Source organism: Dendrobates tinctorius, unplaced genomic scaffold (genome assembly GCF_039654945.1).
Source record: "Dendrobates tinctorius isolate UK_male_01 unplaced genomic scaffold, ASM3965494v1 ptg000209l, whole genome shotgun sequence".
Lineage (NCBI taxonomy): Eukaryota > Metazoa > Chordata > Amphibia > Anura > Dendrobatidae > Dendrobates > Dendrobates tinctorius.
In genome coordinates this window covers 4,234,279-4,252,881 of record NW_027361876.1, presented here as the reverse complement: position 1 = coordinate 4,252,881, position 18,603 = coordinate 4,234,279, and positions in this window count along the sequence as shown.

Genomic DNA, 18,603 nt, shown 5'->3' with positions numbered 1-18,603 from the left:
AGGTGCTGGGCTTGTGCCACGGGCCGTTCTAGGCCGAGCGTGACCGCATTCGTCAGGTGGCGGCCGCTTGAGCCTTGGCCCGAACCCGAATGGGAGATGAGCCCGCGCTTGCAGGTCCGGGGTCAAGCGTTTTGCCCAATTTCCCTTCCGATTTTTTTTTTCTTCAAAACACCCAAAGAGGTGCTGGACTTGTGCCACAGGCCGTTCTAGGTCGAGCGTGACCGCATTCATCGGATGGCGGCCGCTTGAGCCTTGGCCCGAACCCGAATGGGAGACCAGCCCGCGCTTGCAGGTCCGGGGTCATGCGTTTTGCCCAATTTCCCTTCCGATTTTTTTTTTCTTCAAAGCACCCAAAGAGGTGCTGGACTTGTGCCACAGGCCGTTCTAGGCCGAGCGTGACCGCATTCGTCGGATGGCGGCCGCTTGAGCCTTGGCCCAAACCCGAATGGGAGACGAGCCCGCTTGCAGGTCCGGGGTCATGCGTTTTGCCCAATTTCACTTCCGATTTTTTTTTTCTTCAAAACACTCAAAGAGGTGCTGGGCTTGTGCCACGGGCCGTTCTAGGCCAAGCGTGACCGCATTCGTTGGGTGGAGGCCGCTAAGCAGCTTGAGCCTTGGCACAAACTCAAATGGGAGACGAGCCCGCGCTTGCAGGTCCGGGGTCATGCATTTTGCCCAATTTCCCTTCCGATTTTTTTTTTCTTCAAAACACCCAAAGAGGTGCTGGGCTTGTGCCACGGGCCGTTCTAGGCCAAGCGTGACCGCATTCGTCGGGTGGCGGCCGCTTGAGCCTTGGCCCGAACCCGAATGGGAGACGATCCCGCGCTTGCAGGTCCGGGGTCATGCGTTTTGCCCAATTTCCCTTCCGATTTTTTTTTTCTTCAAAACACCCAAAGAGGTGCTGGGCTTGTGCCACGGGCAGTTCTAGGCCGAGCGCGACCGCATTTGTCGGGTGGCGGCCGCTAAGCAGTTTGAGCCTTGGCCCGATCCCGAATGGGAGATGAGCCCGCGCTTGCGGGTCCGGGGTCATGCGTTTTGCCCAATTTCCCTTCCGATTTTTTTTTTCTTCAAAACACCCAAAGAGGTGCTGGGCTTGTCCCACAGGTCGTTCTAGGCCAAGCGTGACCGCATCCGTCGGGTGGCGGCCACTATGCAGCTTGAGCCTTGCCCCGAACACGAATGGGAGACGAGCCCGCGCTTGCAGGTCCGGGGTCATGCATTTTGCCCAATTTCCCTTCCGATTTTTTTTTTCTTCAAAACACCCAAAGAGGTGCTGGGCTTGTGACACGGGCCGTTCTAGGCCGAGCATGACCGCGTTCGTCGGGTGGCGGCCGCTTGTGCCTTGGCCCGAACCCGAATGGGAGACGAGCCCGCGCTTGCAGGTCCGGGGTCATGCGTTTTGCCCAATTTCCCTTCCGATTTTTTTTTTCTTCAAAACACCCAAAGAGGTGCTGGGCTTGTGCCACGGGCCGTTCTAGGCCGAGCGTGACCGCATTTGTCGGGTGGCGGTCGCTAAGCAGCTTGACCCTTGGCCCGAACGCGAATGGGAGACGAGCCCGCGCTTGCAGGTCCGGGGTCATGCGTTTTGCCCAATTTCCCTTCCGATTTTTTTTTCTTCAAAACACCCAAAGAGGTGCTGGGCTTATGCCACGTGCCGTTCTAGGCCAAGCGTGACCGCATTCGTCGGGTGGCGGCCGCTAAGCAGCTTGAGCCTTGGCCCGAACACGAATGGGAGGCGAGCCCACGCTTGCAGGTCTGGGGTCATGCGTTTTGCCCAATTTCCCTTCCGATTTTTTTTTTCTTCAAAACACCCAAAGAGGTGCTGGGCTTGTGCCACGGGCCATTCTAGGCTGAGCGTGACCGCATTCGTCGGGTGGCGGCCGCTTGAGCCTTGGCCCGAACCCGAATGGGAGACGAGCCCGCGATTGCAGGTCCGGGGTCATGCGTTTTGCCCAATTTCCCTTCCGATTTTTTTTTTCTTCAAAACACCCAAAGAGGTGCTGGGCTTGTGCCACGGGCCGTTCTAGGCCAAGCGTGACCGCATTCGTCAGGTGGCGGCCGCTTGAGCCTTGTCCCGAACCCGAATGGGAGACGATCCCGCGCTTGCAGGTCCGGGGTCATGCGTTTTGCCCAATTTCCCTTCCGATTTTTTTTTTCTTCAAAACACCCAAAGAGGTGCTGGACTTGTGCCACAGGGCGTTCTAGGCCGAGCGTGACCGCATTCGTCGGATGGTGGCCGCTTGAGCCTTGGCCTGAACCCGAATGGGAGACGATCCCGCGCTTGCAGGTCCGGGGTCATGCATTCAGCCCAATTTCCCTTCCGATTTTTTTTTTCTTCAAAACACCCAAAGAGGTGCTGGGCTTGTGCCACGGGCCGTTCTAGGCCAAGAGTGACTGCATTCGTCGGGTGGCGGCCGCTAAGCAGCTTGAGCCTTGGCCCGAACACGAATGGGAGACGACCTCGCGCTTGCAGGTCCGGGGTCATGCGGTTTGCCCAATTTCCCTTCCGATTTTTTTTTTCTTCAAAACACCCAAAGAGGTGCTGGGCTTGTGCCACAGGCCGTTCTAGGCCGAGCGTGACCGCATTCGTCAGGTGGCAGCCGCTTGAGCCTTGGCCCGAACCCGAATGGGGGACGAGCCCGCGCTTGCAGGTCCGGGGTCATGCGTTTTGCCCAATTTCCCTTCCGATTTTTTTTTTCTTCAAAACACCCAAAGAGGTGCTGGGCTTGTGCCACGGGCCGTTCTAGGCCGAGCATGACCCCATTCGTCGGGTGGCGGCCGCTTGAGCCTTGGCCCGAACCCGAATGGGAGACGAGCCCACACTTGCAGGTCCGGGGTCATGCGTTTTGCTCAATTTCCCTTCCGATTTTTTTTTTCTTCAAAACACCCAAAGAGGTGCTGGACTTTTGCCACAGGCCGTTCTAGGCCGAGCGTGACCGCATTCGTCGGGTGGCAGCTGCTAAGCAGCTTGAGCCATGGCCCGAACCCGAATGGGAGACGAGCCTGCGCTTGCAGGTCAGGGGTCATGCGTTTTGCCCAATTTCCCTTCCGATTTTTTTTTTCTTTAAAACACCCAAAGAGGAGCTCGGATTGTGCCACAGGCCGTTCTAGGCCGAGTGTGACAGCATTCATCGGGTGGCGGCCGCTAAGCAGCGTGAGCCTTGGCCCGAACACAAATGGGAGATGAGCCCGCGCTTGCAGGTCCGGGGTCATGCATTTTGCCCAATTTCCCTTCCGATTTTTTTTTTCTTCAAAACACCCAAAGAGGTGCTGGGCTTGTGCCACGGGCCGTTCTAGGCCGAGCGTGACCGCATTCGTCGGGTGGCGGCCGCTTGAGCCTTGGCCCGAACCCGAATGGGAGATGAGCCCGCGCTTGCAGGTCCGGGGTCAAGCGTTTTGCCCAATTTCCCTTCCGATTTTTTTTTTCTTCAAAACACCCAAAGAGGTGCTGGACTTGTGCCACAGGCCGTTCTAGGTCGAGCGTGACCGCATTCATCGGATGGCGGCCGCTTGAGCCTTGGCCCGAACCCGAATGGGAGACCAGCCCGCGCTTGCAGGTCCGGGGTCATGCGTTTTGCCCAATTTCCCTTCCGATTTTTTTTTTCTTCAAAGCACCCAAAGAGGTGCTGGACTTGTGCCACAGGCCGTTCTAGGCCGAGCGTGACCGCATTCGTCGGATGGCGGCCGCTTGAGCCTTGGCCCGAACCCGAATGGGAGACGAGCCCGCTTGCAGGTCCGGGGTCATGCGTTTTGCCCAATTTCCCTTCCGATTTTTTTTTTCTTCAAAACACTCAAAGAGGTGCTGGGCTTGTGCCACGGGCCGTTCTAGGCCAAGTGTGACCGCATTCGTTGGGTGGAGGCCGCTAAGCAGCTTGAGCCTTGGCACAAACTCAAATGGGAGACGAGCCCGCGCTTGCAGGTCCGGGGTCATGCATTTTGCCCAATTTCCCTTCCGATTTTTTTTTTCTTCAAAACACCCAAAGAGGTGCTGGGCTTGTGCCACGGGCCGTTCTAGGCCAAGCGTGACCGCATTCGTCGGGTGGCGGCCGCTTGAGCCTTGGCCCGAACCCGAATGGGAGACGATCCCGCGCTTGCAGGTCCGGGGTCATGCGTTTTGCCCAATTTCCCTTCCGATTTTTTTTTTCTTCAAAACACCCAAAGAGGTGCTGGGCTTGTGCCACGGGCAGTTCTAGGCCGAGCGTGACCGCATTTGTCGGGTGGCGGCCGCTAAGCAGTTTGAGCCTTGGCCCGATCCCGAATGGGAGATGAGCCCGCGCTTGCGGGTCCGGGGTCATGCGTTTTGCCCAATTTCCCTTCCGATTTTTTTTTTCTTCAAAACACCCAAAGAGGTGCTGGGCTTGTCCCACAGGTCGTTCTAGGCCAAGCGTGACCGCATCCGTCGGGTGGCGGCCACTATGCAGCTTGAGCCTTGCCCCGAACACGAATGGGAGACGAGCCCGCGCTTGCAGGTACGGGGTCATGCATTTTGCCCAATTTCCCTTACGATTTTTTTTTTCTTCAAAACACCCAAAGAGGTGCTGGGCTTGTGACACGGGCCGTTCTAGGCCGAGCATGACCGCGTTCGTCGGGTGGCGGCCGCTTGTGCCTTGGCCCGAACCCGAATGGGAGATGAGCCCGCGCTTGCAGGTCCGGGGTCATGCGTTTTGCCCAATTTCCCTTCCGATTTTTTTTTTCTTCAAAACACCCAAAGAGGTGCTGGGCTTGTGCCACGGGCCGTTCTAGGCCGAGCGTGACCGCATTTGTCGGGTGGCGGTCGCTAAGCAGCTTGACCCTTGGCCCGAACGCGAATGGGAGACGAGCCCGCGCTTGCAGGTCCGGGGTCATGCGTTTTGCCCAATTTCCCTTCCGATTTTTTTTTCTTCAAAACACCCAAAGAGGTGCTGGGCTTATGCCACGGGCCGTTCTAGGCCAAGCGTGACCGCATTCGTCGGGTGGCGGCCGCTAAGCAGCTTGAGCCTTGGCCCGAAAACGAATGGGAGGCGAGCCCACGCTTGCAGGTCTGGGGTCATGCGTTTTGCCCAATTTCCCTTCCGATTTTTTTTTTCTTCAAAACACCCAAAGAGGTGCTGGGCTTGTGCCACGGGCCATTCTAGGCTGAGCGTGACCGCATTCGTCGGGTGGCGGCCGCTTGAGCCTTGGCCCGAACCCGAATGGGAGACGAGCCCGCGATTGCAGGTCCGGGGTCATGCGTTTTGCCCAATTTCCCTTCCGATTTTTTTTTTCTTCAAAACACCCAAAGAGGTGCTGGGCTTGTGCCACGGGCCGTTCTAGGCCGAGCGTGACCGCATTCGTCGGGTGGCGGCCGCTTGAGCCTTGGCCCGAACCCGATTGGGAGACGAGCCCGCGCTTGCAGGTCCGGGGCCATGCGTTTTGCCCAATTTCCCTTCCGATTTTTTTTTCTTCAAAACACCCAAAGAGGTGCTGGGCTTGTGCCACGGGCCGTTCTAGGCCGAGCGTGACCGCATTCGTCAGGTGGAGGCCTCTAAGCAGCTTGAGCCTTGGCCCGAACACGAATGGGAGACGAGCCCACGCTTGCAGGTCCGGGGTCATGCATTTTGCCCAATTTCCCTTCCGATTTTTTTTTTCTTCAAAACACCCAAAGAGGTGCAGGGCTTGTGCTACGGGCCGTTCTAGGCCGAGCGTGACCGCATTTGTCGGGTGGCGGCCGCTTGAGCCTTGGCCCGAACCCGAATGGGAGACGAGCCCACGATTGCAGGTCCGGGGTCATGCATTTTGCCCAATTTCCCTTCCGATTTTTTTTTTCTTCAAAACACCCAAAGAGGTGCTGGACTTGTGACACGGGCCGTTCTAGGCCGAGCATGACCGCGTTCGTCGGGTGGCGGCCGCTTGTGCCTTGGCCCGAACCCGAATGGGAGACGAGCCCGCGCTTGCAGGTCCGGGGTCATGCGTTTTGCCCAATTTCCCTTCCGATTTTTTTTTTCTTCAAAACACCCAAAGAGGTGATGGGCTTGTGCCACGGGCCGTTCTAGGCCGAGCGTGACCGCATTTGTCGGGTGGCGGTCGCTAAGCAGCTTGACCCTTGGCCCGAACGCGAATGGGAGACGAGCCCGCGCTTGCAGGTCCGGGGTCATGCGTTTTGCCCAATTTCCCTTCCGATTTTTTTTTCTTCAAAACACCCAAAGAGGTGCTGGGCTTATGCCACGGGCCGTTCTAGGCCAAGCGTGACCGCATTCGTCGGGTGGCGGCCGCTAAGCAGCTTGAGCCTTGGCCCGAACACGAATGGGAGGCGAGCCCACGCTTGCAGGTCTGGGGTCATGCGCTTTGCCCAATTTCCTTTCCGATTTTTTTTTTCTTCAAAACACCCAAAGAGGTGCTGGGCTTGTGCCACGGGCCATTCTAGGCTGAGCGTGACCGCATTCGTCGGGTGGCGGCCGCTTGAGCCTTGGCCCGAACCCGAATGGGAGACGAGCCCGCGATTGCAGGTCCGGGGTCATGCGTTTTGCCCAATTTCCCTTCCGATTTTTTTTTTCTTCAAAACACCCAAAGAGGTGCTGGGCTTGTGCCACGGGCGGTTCTAGGCCGAGCGTGACCGCATTCGTCGGGTGGCGGCCGCTTGAGCCTTGGCCCGAACCCGAATGGGAGACGAGCCCGCGCTTGCAGGTCCGGGGTCATGCGTTTTGCCCAATTTCCCTTCCGATTTTTTTTTTCTTCAAAACACCCAAAGAGGTGCTGGGCTTGTGCCACGGGCCGTTCTAGGCCGAGCGTGACCGCATTCGTCAGGTGGAGGCCTCTAAGCAGCTTGAGCCTTGGCCCGAACACGAATGGGAGACGAGCCCACGCTTGCAGGTCCGGGGTCATGCATTTTGCCCAATTTCCCTTCCGATTTTTTTTTTCTTCAAAACACCCAAAGAGGTGCTGGGCTTGTGCTACGGGCCGTTCTAGGCCGAGCGTGACCGCATTCGTCGGGTGGCGGCCGCCTGAGCCTTGGCCCGAACCCGAATGGGAGACGAGCCCGCGCTTGCAGGTCCGGGGTCTTGCATTTTGCCCAATTTCCCTTCCGATTTTTTTTTTCTTCAAAACACCCAAAGAGGTGCTGGACTTGTGCCACAGGCCGTTCTAGGCCGAGCGTGACCGCATTCGTCGGATGGCGGCCGCTTGAGCCTTGGCCCGAACCCGAATGGGAGACGAGCCCGCGCTTGCAGGTCCGGGGTCATGCGTTTTGCCCAATTTCCCTTCCGATTTTTTTTTTCTTCAAAACACCCAAAGAGGTGCTGGGCTTGTTCCACGGGCCGTTCTAGGCCAAGCGTGACCGCATTCGTCGGGTGGCGGCCGCTAAGCAGCTTGAGCCTTGGCCCGAACCCGAATGGGAGACGACCCCGCGCTTGCAGGTCCGGGGTCATGCTTTTTGCCCAATTTCCCTTGAGATTTTTTTTTTCTTCAAAACACCCAAAGAGGTGCTGGACTTGTGCCACAGGGCGTTCTAGGCCGAGCGTGACCGCATTCGTTGGATGGTGGCCGCTTGAGCCTTGGCCCGAACCCGAATGGGAGACGATCCCGCGCTTGCAGGTCCGGGGTCATTCATTTAGCCCAATTTCCCTTCCAATTTTTTTTTCTTCAAAACACCCAAAGAGGTGCTGGGCTTGTGCCACGGGGCGTTCTAGGCCAAGAGTGACCGCATTCGTCGGGTGGCGGTCGCTAAGCAGCTTGAGCCTTGGCCCAAACACGAATGGGAGACGACCCCGCGCTTGCAGGTCCGGGGTCATGCGTTTTGCCCAATTTCCCTTCCGATTGTTTTTTTTCTTCAAAACACCCAAAGAGGTGCTGGGCTTGTGCCACAGGCCGTTCTAGGCCGAGCGTGACCGCATTCGTCGGGTGGCAGCCGCTTGAGCCTTGGCCCGAACCCGAATTTGAGACGAGCCCGCGCTTGCAGGTCCGGGGTCATGCGTTTTGCCCAATTTCCCTTCCGATTTTTTTTTTCTTCAAAACACCCAAAGAGGTGCTGGGCTTGTGCCACGGGCCGTTCTAGGCCGAGCGTGACTGCATTCGTCGGGTGGCGGCCGCTTGAGCCTTGGCCCGAACCCGAATGGGAGACGAGCCCACACTTGCAGGTCCGGGGTCATGCGTTTTGCTCAATTTCCCTTCCGATTTTTTTTTCTTCAAAACACCCAAAGAGGTGCTGGACTTGTGCCACAGGCCGTTCTAGACCGAGCGTGACCGCATTCGTCGGGTGGCGGCCGCTAAGCAGCTTGAGCCATGGCCCGAACCCGAATGGGAGACGAGCCTGCGCTTGCAGGTCAGGGGTCATGCGTTTTGCCCAATTTCCCTTCCGATTTTTTTTTTCTTCAAAACACCCAAAGAGGTGCTCGGCTTGTGCCACGGGCCGTTCTAGGCCGAGCGTGACCGCATTCGTCGGGTGGCAGCCGCTTGAGCCTTGGCCCGAACCCGAATGGGAGACGAGCCCGCGCTTGAAGGTCCGGGGTCATGCGTTTTGCCCAATTTCCCTTCCGATTTTTTTTTTCTTCAAAACACCCAAAGAGGTGCTGGGCTTGTGCCACGGGCCGTTCTAGGCCGAGCGTGACTGCATTCGTCGGGTGGCGGCCGCTTGAGCCTTGGCCCGAACCCGAATGGGAGACGAGCCCACACTTGCAGGTCCGGGGTCATGCGTTTTGCTCAATTTCCCTTCCGATTTTTTTTTCTTCAAAACACCCAAAGAGGTGCTGGACTTGTGCCACAGGCCGTTCTAGGCCGAGCGTGACCGCATTCGTCGGATGGCGGCCGCTTGAGCCTTGGCCCGAACCCGAATGGGAGATGAGCCCGCGCTTGCAGGTCCGGGGTCATGCGTTTTGCCCAATTTCCCTTCCGATTTTTTTTTTCTTCAAAACACCCAAGAGGTGCTGGGCTTGTGCCACGGGCCGTTCTAGGCCAAGCGTGACCGCATTCGTTGGGTGGAGGCCGCTAAGCAGTTTGATCCTTGGCCCAAACTCGAATGGGAGACGAGCCCGCGCTTGCAGGTCCGGTGTCATGCGTTTTGCCCAATTTCCCTTCCGATTTTTTTTTTCTTCAAAACACCCAAAGAGGTGCTGGGCTTGTGCCACGGGCCGTTCTAGGCCAAGCGTGACCGCATTCGTCGGGTGTCGGCCGCTTGAGCCTTGTCCCGAACCCGAATGGGAGACAATCCCGCGCTTGCAGGTCCGGGGTCATGCGTTTTGCCCAATTTCCCTTCCGATTTTTTTTTTCTTCAAAACACCAAAAGAGGTGCTGGGCTTGTACCGTGTGCAGTTCTAGGCCGAGCGTGACCGCATTTGTCGGGTGGCGGCCGCTAAGCAGCTTGAGCCTTGGCCCGAACCCGAATGGGAGACGAGCCCGCGCTTGCAGGTCCGGGGTCATGCGTTTTGCCCAATTTCCCTTCCGATTTTTTTTTTCTTCAAAACACCCAAAGAGGTGCTGGGCTAGTGCCACGGGCCGTTCAAGGCCAAGCGTGACCGCATCCGTCGGGTGGCGGCCGCTATGCAGCTTGAGCCTTGTCCCGAACACGAATGGGAGACGAGCCCGCGCTTGCAGGTCCGGGGTCATGCATTATGCCCAATTTCCCTTCCGATTTTTTTTTTCTTCAAAACACCCAAAGAGGTGCTGGGCTTGTGACACGGGCCGTTCTAGGCCGAGCGTAACCGCATTCGTCGGGTGGCGGTCGCTAAGCAGCTTGATCCTTGACCCGAACGCGAATGGGAGACGAGCCCGCGCTTGCAGGTCCGGGGTCATGCGTTTTGCCCAATTTCCCTTCCGATTTTTTTTTTCTTCAAAACACCCAAAGAGGTGCTGGGCTTGTGCCACGGGCCGTTCTAGGCCAAGCGTGACCACACTCGTCGGGTGGCGGCCGCTAAGCAGCCTGAGCCTTGGCCCGAACATGCATGGGAGACGAGCCCACGCTTGCAGGTCCGGGGTCATGCGTTTTGCCCAATTTTCCTTCCGATTTTTTTTTTCTTCAAAACACCCAAAGAGGTGCTGGGCTTGTGCCACGGGCCGTTCTAGGCCGAGCGTGACCGCATTCGTCGGGTGGCGGCCGCTTGAGCCTTGGCCCGAACCCGAATGGGAGACGAGCCCGCGCTTGCAGGTCCGGGGTCATGCGTTTTGCCCAATTTCCGTTCCGATTTTTTTTTTCTTCAAAACACCCAAAGAGGTGCTGGGCTTGTTCCACGGGCCGTTCTAGGCCAAGCGTGACCGCATTCGTCGGGTGGCGGCCGCTAAGCAGCTTGAGCCTTGGCCCGAACCCGAATGGGAGACGACCCCGCGCTTGCAGGTCCGGGGTCATGCTTTTTGCCCAATTTCCCTTGAGATTTTTTTTTTCTTCAAAACACCCAAAGAGGTGCTGGACTTGTGCCACAGGGCGTTCTAGGCCGAGCGTGACCGCATTCGTTGGATGGTGGCCGCTTGAGCCTTGGCCCGAACCCGAATGGGAGACGATCCCGCGCTTGCAGGTCCGGGGTCATTCATTTAGCCCAATTTCCCTTCCAATTTTTTTTTCTTCAAAACACCCAAAGAGGTGCTGGGCTTGTGCCACGGGGCGTTCTAGGCCAAGAGTGACCGCATTCGTCGGGTGGCGGTCGCTAAGCAGCTTGAGCCTTGGCCCAAACACGAATGGGAGACGACCCCGCGCTTGCAGGTCCGGGGTCATGCGTTTTGCCCAATTTCCCTTCCGATTGTTTTTTTTCTTCAAAACACCCAAAGAGGTGCTGGGCTTGTGCCACAGGCCGTTCTAGGCCGAGCGTGACCGCATTCGTCGGGTGGCAGCCGCTTGAGCCTTGGCCCGAACCCGAATTTGAGACGAGCCCGCGCTTGCAGGTCCGGGGTCATGCGTTTTGCCCAATTTCCCTTCCGATTTTTTTTTTCTTCAAAACACCCAAAGAGGTGCTGGGCTTGTGCCACGGGCCGTTCTAGGCCGAGCGTGACTGCATTCGTCGGGTGGCGGCCGCTTGAGCCTTGGCCCGAACCCGAATGGGAGACGAGCCCACACTTGCAGGTCCGGGGTCATGCGTTTTGCTCAATTTCCCTTCCGATTTTTTTTTCTTCAAAACACCCAAAGAGGTGCTGGACTTGTGCCACAGGCCGTTCTAGACCGAGCGTGACCGCATTCGTCGGGTGGCGGCCGCTAAGCAGCTTGAGCCATGGCCCGAACCCGAATGGGAGACGAGCCTGCGCTTGCAGGTCAGGGGTCATGCGTTTTGCCCAATTTCCCTTCCGATTTTTTTTTTCTTCAAAACACCCAAAGAGGTGCTCGGCTTGTGCCACGGGCCGTTCTTGGCCGAGCGTGACCGCATTCGTCGGGTGGCAGCCGCTTGAGCCTTGGCCCGAACCCGAATGGGAGACGAGCCCGCGCTTGCAGGTCCGGGGTCATGCGTTTTGCCCAATTTCCCTTCCGATTTTTTTTTTCTTCAAAACACCCAAAGAGGTGCTGGGCTTGTGCCACGGGCCGTTCTAGGCCGAGCGTGACTGCATTCGTCGGGTGGCGGCCGCTTGAGCCTTGGCCCGAACCCGAATGGGAGACGAGCCCACACTTGCAGGTCCGGGGTCATGCGTTTTGCTCAATTTCCCTTCCGATTTTTTTTTCTTCAAAACACCCAAAGAGGTGCTGGACTTGTGCCACAGGCCGTTCTAGGCCGAGCGTGACCGCATTCGTCGGATGGCGGCCGCTTGAGCCTTGGCCCGAACCCGAATGGGAGATGAGCCCGCGCTTGCAGGTCCGGGGTCATGCGTTTTGCCCAATTTCCCTTCCGATTTTTTTTTTCTTCAAAACACCCAAGAGGTGCTGGGCTTGTGCCACGGGCCGTTCTAGGCCAAGCGTGACCGCATTCGTTGGGTGGAGGCCGCTAAGCAGCTTGATCCTTGGCCCAAACTCGAATGGGAGACGAGCCCGCGCTTGCAGGTCCGGTGTCATGCGTTTTGCCCAATTTCCCTTCCGATTTTTTTTTTCTTCAAAACACCCAAAGAGGTGCTGGGCTTGTGCCACGGGCCGTTCTAGGCCAAGCGTGACCGCATTCGTCGGGTGTCGGCCGCTTGAGCCTTGTCCCGAACCCGAATGGGAGACAATCCCGCGCTTGCAGGTCCGGGGTCATGCGTTTTGCCCAATTTCCCTTCCGATTTTTTTTTTCTTCAAAACACCAAAAGAGGTGCTGGGCTTGTACCGTGTGCAGTTCTAGGCCGAGCGTGACCGCATTTGTCGGGTGGCGGCCGCTAAGCAGCTTGAGCCTTGGCCCGAACCCGAATGGGAGACGAGCCCGCGCTTGCAGGTCCGGGGTCATGCGTTTTGCCCAATTTCCCTTCCGATTTTTTTTTTCTTCAAAACACCCAAAGAGGTGCTGGGCTAGTGCCACGGGCCGTTCAAGGCCAAGCGTGACCGCATCCGTCGGGTGGCGGCCGCTATGCAGCTTGAGCCTTGTCCCGAACACGAATGGGAGACGAGCCCGCGCTTGCAGGTCCGGGGTCATGCATTATGCCCAATTTCCCTTCCGATTTTTTTTTTCTTCAAAACACCCAAAGAGGTGCTGGGCTTGTGACACGGGCCGTTCTAGGCCGAGCGTAACCGCATTCGTCGGGTGGCGGTCGCTAAGCAGCTTGATCCTTGACCCGAACGCGAATGGGAGACGAGCCCGCGCTTGCAGGTCCGGGGTCATGCGTTTTGCCCAATTTCCCTTCCGATTTTTTTTTTCTTCAAAACACCCAAAGAGGTGCTGGGCTTGTGCCACGGGCCGTTCTAGGCCAAGCGTGACCACACTCGTCGGGTGGCGGCCGCTAAGCAGCTTGAGCCTTAACACGAATGGGAGACGAGCCCACGCTTGCAGGTCCGGGGTCATGCGTTTTGCCCAATTTCCCTTCCGATTTTTTTTTTCTTCAAAACACCCAAAGAGGTGCTGGGCTTGTGCCACGGGCCATTCTAGGCCGAGCGTGACCGCATTCGTCGGATGGCGGCCGCTTGAGCCTTAACCCGAATGGGAGACGAGCCCGCGCTTGCAGGTCCGGGGTCATGCGTTTTGCCCAATTTCCCTTCCGATTTTTTTTTTCTTCAAAACACCCAAAGAGGTGCTGGACTTGTGCCACAGGCCGTTCTAGGCCGAGCGTGAACGCATTCGTCGGATGGCGGCCGCTTGAGCCTTGGCCCGAACCCGAATGGGAGACGAGCCCGCGCTTGCAGGTCCGGGGTCATGCGTTTTGCCCAATTTCCCTTCCGATTTTTTTTTTCTTCAAAACACCCAAAGAGGTGCTGGACTTGTGCCACAGGCCGTTCTAGGCCGAGCGTGACCGCATTCGTCGGATGGCGGCCGCTTGAGCCTTGGCCCGAACCCGAATGGGAGACGAGCCCGCGCTTGCAGGTCCGGGGTCATGCGTTTTGCCCAATTTCCCTTCCGATTTTTTTTTTCTTCAAAACACCCAAAGAGGTGCTGGGCTTGTTCCACGGGCCGTTCTAGGCCAAGCGTGACCGCATTCGTCGGGTGGCGGCCGCTTGAGCCTTGGCCCGAACCCGAATGGGAGACGAGCCCGCGCTTGCAGGTCCGGGGTCATGCGTTTTGCCCAATTTCCCTTCCGATTTTTTTTTTCTTCAAAACACCCAAAGAGGTGCTGGGCTTGTGCCACGGGCCGTTCTAGGCCGAGCGTGACCGCATTCGTCGGGTGGCGGCTGCTAAGCAGCTTGATCCTTGGCCCGAACGCGAATGGGAGGCGAGCCTGCGCTTGCAGGTCCGGGGTCATGCGTTTTGCCCAATTTCCCTTCCGATTTTTTTTTTCTTCAAAACACCCAAAGAGGTGCTGGGCTTGTGCCACGGGCCGTTCTAGGCCGAGCGTGACTGCATTTGTTCGGTGGCGGCCGCTTGAGCCCTGGCCCGAACCCGAATGGGAGACAAGCCCACGCCTGCAGGTCCGGGGTCATGCGTTTTGCCCAATTTCCCTTCCGATTTTTTTTTTCTTCAAAACACCCAAAGAGGTGCTGGGCTTGTTCCACGGGCCATTCTAGGCCAAGCGTGACCGTATTCGTCGGGTGGTGGCCACTAAGCAGCTTGAGCCATGGCCCGAACCCGAATGGGAGACGAGCCTGCGCTTGCAGGTCAGGGGTCATGCGGTTTGCCCACTTTCCCTTACGATTTTTTTTTTCTTCAAAACACCCAAAGAGGTGCTCGGCGTGTGCCACGGGCCGTTCTAGGCCGAGTGTGACCGCATTCATCAGGTGGCGGCCGCTAAGCAGCGTGAGCCTTGGCCCGAACACAAATGGGAGACGAGCCCGCGCTTGCAGGTCCGGGGTCATGCATTTTGCCCAATTTCCCTTCCGATTTTTTTTTTCTTCAAAACACCCAAAGAGGTGCTGGGCTTGTGCCACGGGCCGTTCTAGGCCGAGCGTGACCGCATTCGTCGGGTGGCAGCCGCTTGAGCCTTGGCCCGAACCCGAATGGGAGATGAGCCCGCGCTTGCAGGTCCGGGGTCAAGCGTTTTGCCCAATTTCCCTTCCGATTTTTTTTTTCTTCAAAACACCCAAAGAGGTGCTGGACTTGTGCCACAGGCCGTTCTAGGTCGAGCGTGACCGCATTCATCGGATGGCGGCCGCTTGAGCCTTGACCCGAACCCGAATGGGAGACCAGCCCGCGCTTGCAGGTCCAGGGTCATGCGTTTTGCCCAATTTCCCTTCCGATTTTTTTTTTCTTCAAAACACCCAAAGAGGTGCTGGACTTGTGTCACAGGCCGTTCTAGGCCGAGCGTGACCGCATTCGTCGGATGGCGGCCGCTTGAGCCTTGGCCCGAACCCGAATGGGAGACGAGCCCGCGCTTGCAGGTCCGGGGTCATGCGTTTTGCCCAATTTCCCTTCCGATTTTTTTTTTCTTCAAAACACCCAAAGAGGTGCTGGGCTTGTGCCACGGGCCGTTCTAGGCCAAGCGTGACCGCATTCGTTGGGTGGAGGACGCTAAGCAGCTTGAGCCTTGGCCCAAACTCGAATGGGAGACAAGCCCGCGCTTGCAGGGTCATGCATTTTGCCCAATTTCCCTTCCGATTTTTTTTTTCTTCAAAACACCCAAAGAGGTGCTGGGCTTGTGCCACGGGCCGTTCTAGGCCAAGCGTGACCGCATTCGTCGGGTGGCGGCCGCTTGATCCTTGGCCCGAACCCGAATGGGAGACGATCCCGCACTTGCAGGTCCGGGGTCATGCGTTTTGCCCAATTTCCCTTCCGATTTTTTTTTTCTTCAAAACACCCAAAAAGGTGCTGGGCTTGTGCCGCGGGCAGTTCTAGGCCGAGCGTGACCGCATTTGTCGGGTGGCGGCCGCTAAGCAGCTTGAGCCTTGGCCTGAACACGAATGGGAGACGAGCCCACTCTTGCAGGTCCGGGGTCATGCGTTTTGCCCAATTTCCCTTCCGATTTTTTTTTTCTTCAAAACACCCAAAGAGGTGCTCGGCGTGTGCCACGGGCCGTTCTAGGCCGAGTGTGACCGCATTCATCAGGTGGCGGCCGCTAAGCAGCGTGAGCCTTGGCCCGAACACAAATGGGAGACGAGCCCGCGCTTGCAGGTCCGGGGTCATGCATTTTGCCCAATTTCCCTTCCGATTTTTTTTTTCTTCAAAACACCCAAAGAGGTGCTGGGCTTGTGCCACGGGCCGTTCTAGGCCGAGCGTGACCGCATTCGTCGGGTGGCAGCCGCTTGAGCCTTGGCCCGAACCCGAATGGGAGATGAGCCCGCGCTTGCAGGTCCGGGGTCAAGCGTTTTGCCCAATTTCCCTTCCGATTTTTTTTTTCTTCAAAACACCCAAAGAGGTGCTGGACTTGTGCCACAGGCCGTTCTAGGTCGAGCGTGACCGCATTCATCGGATGGCGGCCGCTTGAGCCTTGACCCGAACCCGAATGGGAGACCAGCCCGCGCTTGCAGGTCCAGGGTCATGCGTTTTGCCCAATTTCCCTTCCGATTTTTTTTTTCTTCAAAACATCCAAAGAGGTGCTGGACTTGTGCCACAGGCCGTTCTAGGCCGAGCGTGACCGCATTCGTCGGATGGCGGCCGCTTGAGCCTTGGCCCGAACCCGAATGGGAGACGAGCCCGCGCTTGCAGGTCCGGGGTCATGCGTTTTGCCCAATTTCCCTTCCGATTTTTTTTTTCTTCAAAACACCCAAAGAGGTGCTGGGCTTGTGTCACGGGCTGTTCTAGGCCAAGCGTGACCGCATTCGTTGGGTGGAGGCTGCTAAGCAGCTTGAGCCTTGGCCCAAACGCGAATGGGAGACGAGCCCGCGCTTGCAGGTCCGGGGTCATGCATTTTGCCCAATTTCCCTTCCGATTTTTTTTTTCTTCAAAACACCCAAAGAGGTGCTGGGCTTGTGCCACGGGCCGTTCTAGGCCAAGCGTGACCGCATTCGTCGGGTGGCGGCCGCTTGAGCCTTGTCCCGAACCCGAATGGGAGACGATCCCGCGCTTGCAGGTCCGGGGTCATGCGTTTTGCCCAATTTCCCTTCCGATTTTTTTTTTCTTCAAAACACCCAAAGAGGTGCTGGACTTGTGCCACAGGGCGTTCTAGTCCGAGCGTGACCGCATTCGTCGGATGGTGGCCACTTGAGCCTTGGCCTGAACCCGAATGGGAGACGATCCCGCGCTTGCAGGTCCGGGGTCATGCATTTAGCCCAATTTCCCTTCCGATTTTTTTTTTCTTCAAAACACCCAAAGAGGTGCTGGGCTTGTGCCACGGGCCGTTCTAGGCCAAGAGTGACTGCATTCGTTGGGTGGCGGCCGCTAAGCAGCTTGAGCCTTGGCCCGAACACGAATGGGAGACGACCTCGCGCTTGCAGGTCCGGGGTCATGCGGTTTGCCCAATTTCCCTTCCGATTTTTTTTTCTTCAAAACACCCAAAGAGGTGCTGGGCTTGTGCCACAGGCCGTTCTAGGCCGAGCGTGACCGCATTCGTCAGGTGGCAGCCGCTTGAGCCTTGGCCCGAACCCGAATGGGGGACGAGCCCGCGCTTGCAGGTCCGGGGTCATGCGTTTTGCCCAATTTCCCTTCCGATTTTTTTTTTCTTCAAAACACCCAAAGAGGTGCTGGGCTTGTGCCACGGGCCGTTCTAGGCCGAGCATGACCCCATTCGTCGGGTGGCGGCCGCTTGAGCCTTGGCCCGAACCCGAATGGGAGACGAGCCCACACTTGCAGGTCCGGGGTCATGCGTTTTGCTCAATTTCCCTTCCGATTTTTTTTTTCTTCAAAACACCCAAAGAGGTGCTGGACTTTTGCCACAGGCCGTTCTAGGCCGAGCGTGACCGCATTCGTCGGGTGGCGGCCGCTAAGCAGCTTGAGCCATGGCCCGAACCCGACTGGGAGACGAGCCTGCGCTTGCAGGTCAGGGGTCATGCGTTTTGCCCAATTTCCCTTCCGATTTTTTTTTTCTTTAAAACACCCAAAGAGGAGCTCGGATTGTGCCACGGGCCGTTCTAGGCCGAGTGTGACAGCATTCATCGGGTGGCGGCCGCTAAGCAGCGTGAGCCTTGGCCCGAACACAAATGGGAGACGAGCCCGCGCTTGCAGGTCCGGGGTCATGCATTTTGCCCAATTTCCCTTCCGATTTTTTTTTTCTTCAAAACACCCAAAGAGGTGCTGGGCTTGTGCCACGGGCCGTTCTAGGCCGAGCGTGACCGCATTCGTCGGGTGGCGGCCGCTTGAGCCTTGGCCCGAACCCGAATGGGAGATGAGCCCGCGCTTGCAGGTCCGGGGTCAAGCGTTTTGCCCAATTTCCCTTCCGATTTTTTTTTTCTTCAAAACACCCAAAGAGGTGCTGGACTTGTGCCACAGGCCGTTCTAGGTCGAGCGTGACCGCATTCATCGGATGGCGGCCGCTTGAGCCTTGGCCCGAACCCGAATGGGAGACCAGCCCGCGCTTGCAGGTCCGGGGTCATGCGTTTTGCCCAATTTCCCTTCCGATTTTTTTTTTCTTCAAAGCACCCAAAGAGGTGCTGGACTTGTGCCACAGGCCGTTCTAGGCCGAGCGTGACCGCATTCGTCGGATGGCGGCCGCTTGAGCCTTGGCCCAAACCCGAATGGGAGACGAGCCCGCTTGCAGGTCCGGGGTCATGCGTTTTGCCCAATTTCCCTTCCGATTTTTTTTTTCTTCAAAACACTCAAAGAGGTGCTGGGCTTGTGCCACGGGCCGTTCTAGGCCAAGCGTGACCGCATTCGTTGGGTGGAGGCCGCTAAGCAGCTTGAGCCTTGGCACAAACTCAAATGGGAGACGAGCCCGCGCTTGCAGGTCCGGGGTCATGCATTTTGCCCAATTTCCCTTCCGATTTTTTTTTTCTTCAAAACACCCAAAGAGGTGCTGGGCTTGTGCCACGGGCCGTTCTAGGCCAAGCGTGACCGCATTCGTCGGGTGGCGGCCGCTTGAGCCTTGGCCCGAACCCGAATGGGAGACGATCCCGCGCTTGCAGGGCCGGGGTCATGCGTTTTGCCCAATTTCCCTTCCGATTTTTTTTTTCTTCAAAACACCCAAAGAGGTGCTGGGCTTGTGCCACGGGCAGTTCTAGGCCGAGCGCGACCGCATTTGTCGGGTGGCGGCCGCTAAGCAGTTTGAGCCTTGGCCCGATCCCGAATGGGAGATGAGCCCGCGCTTGCGGGTCCGGGG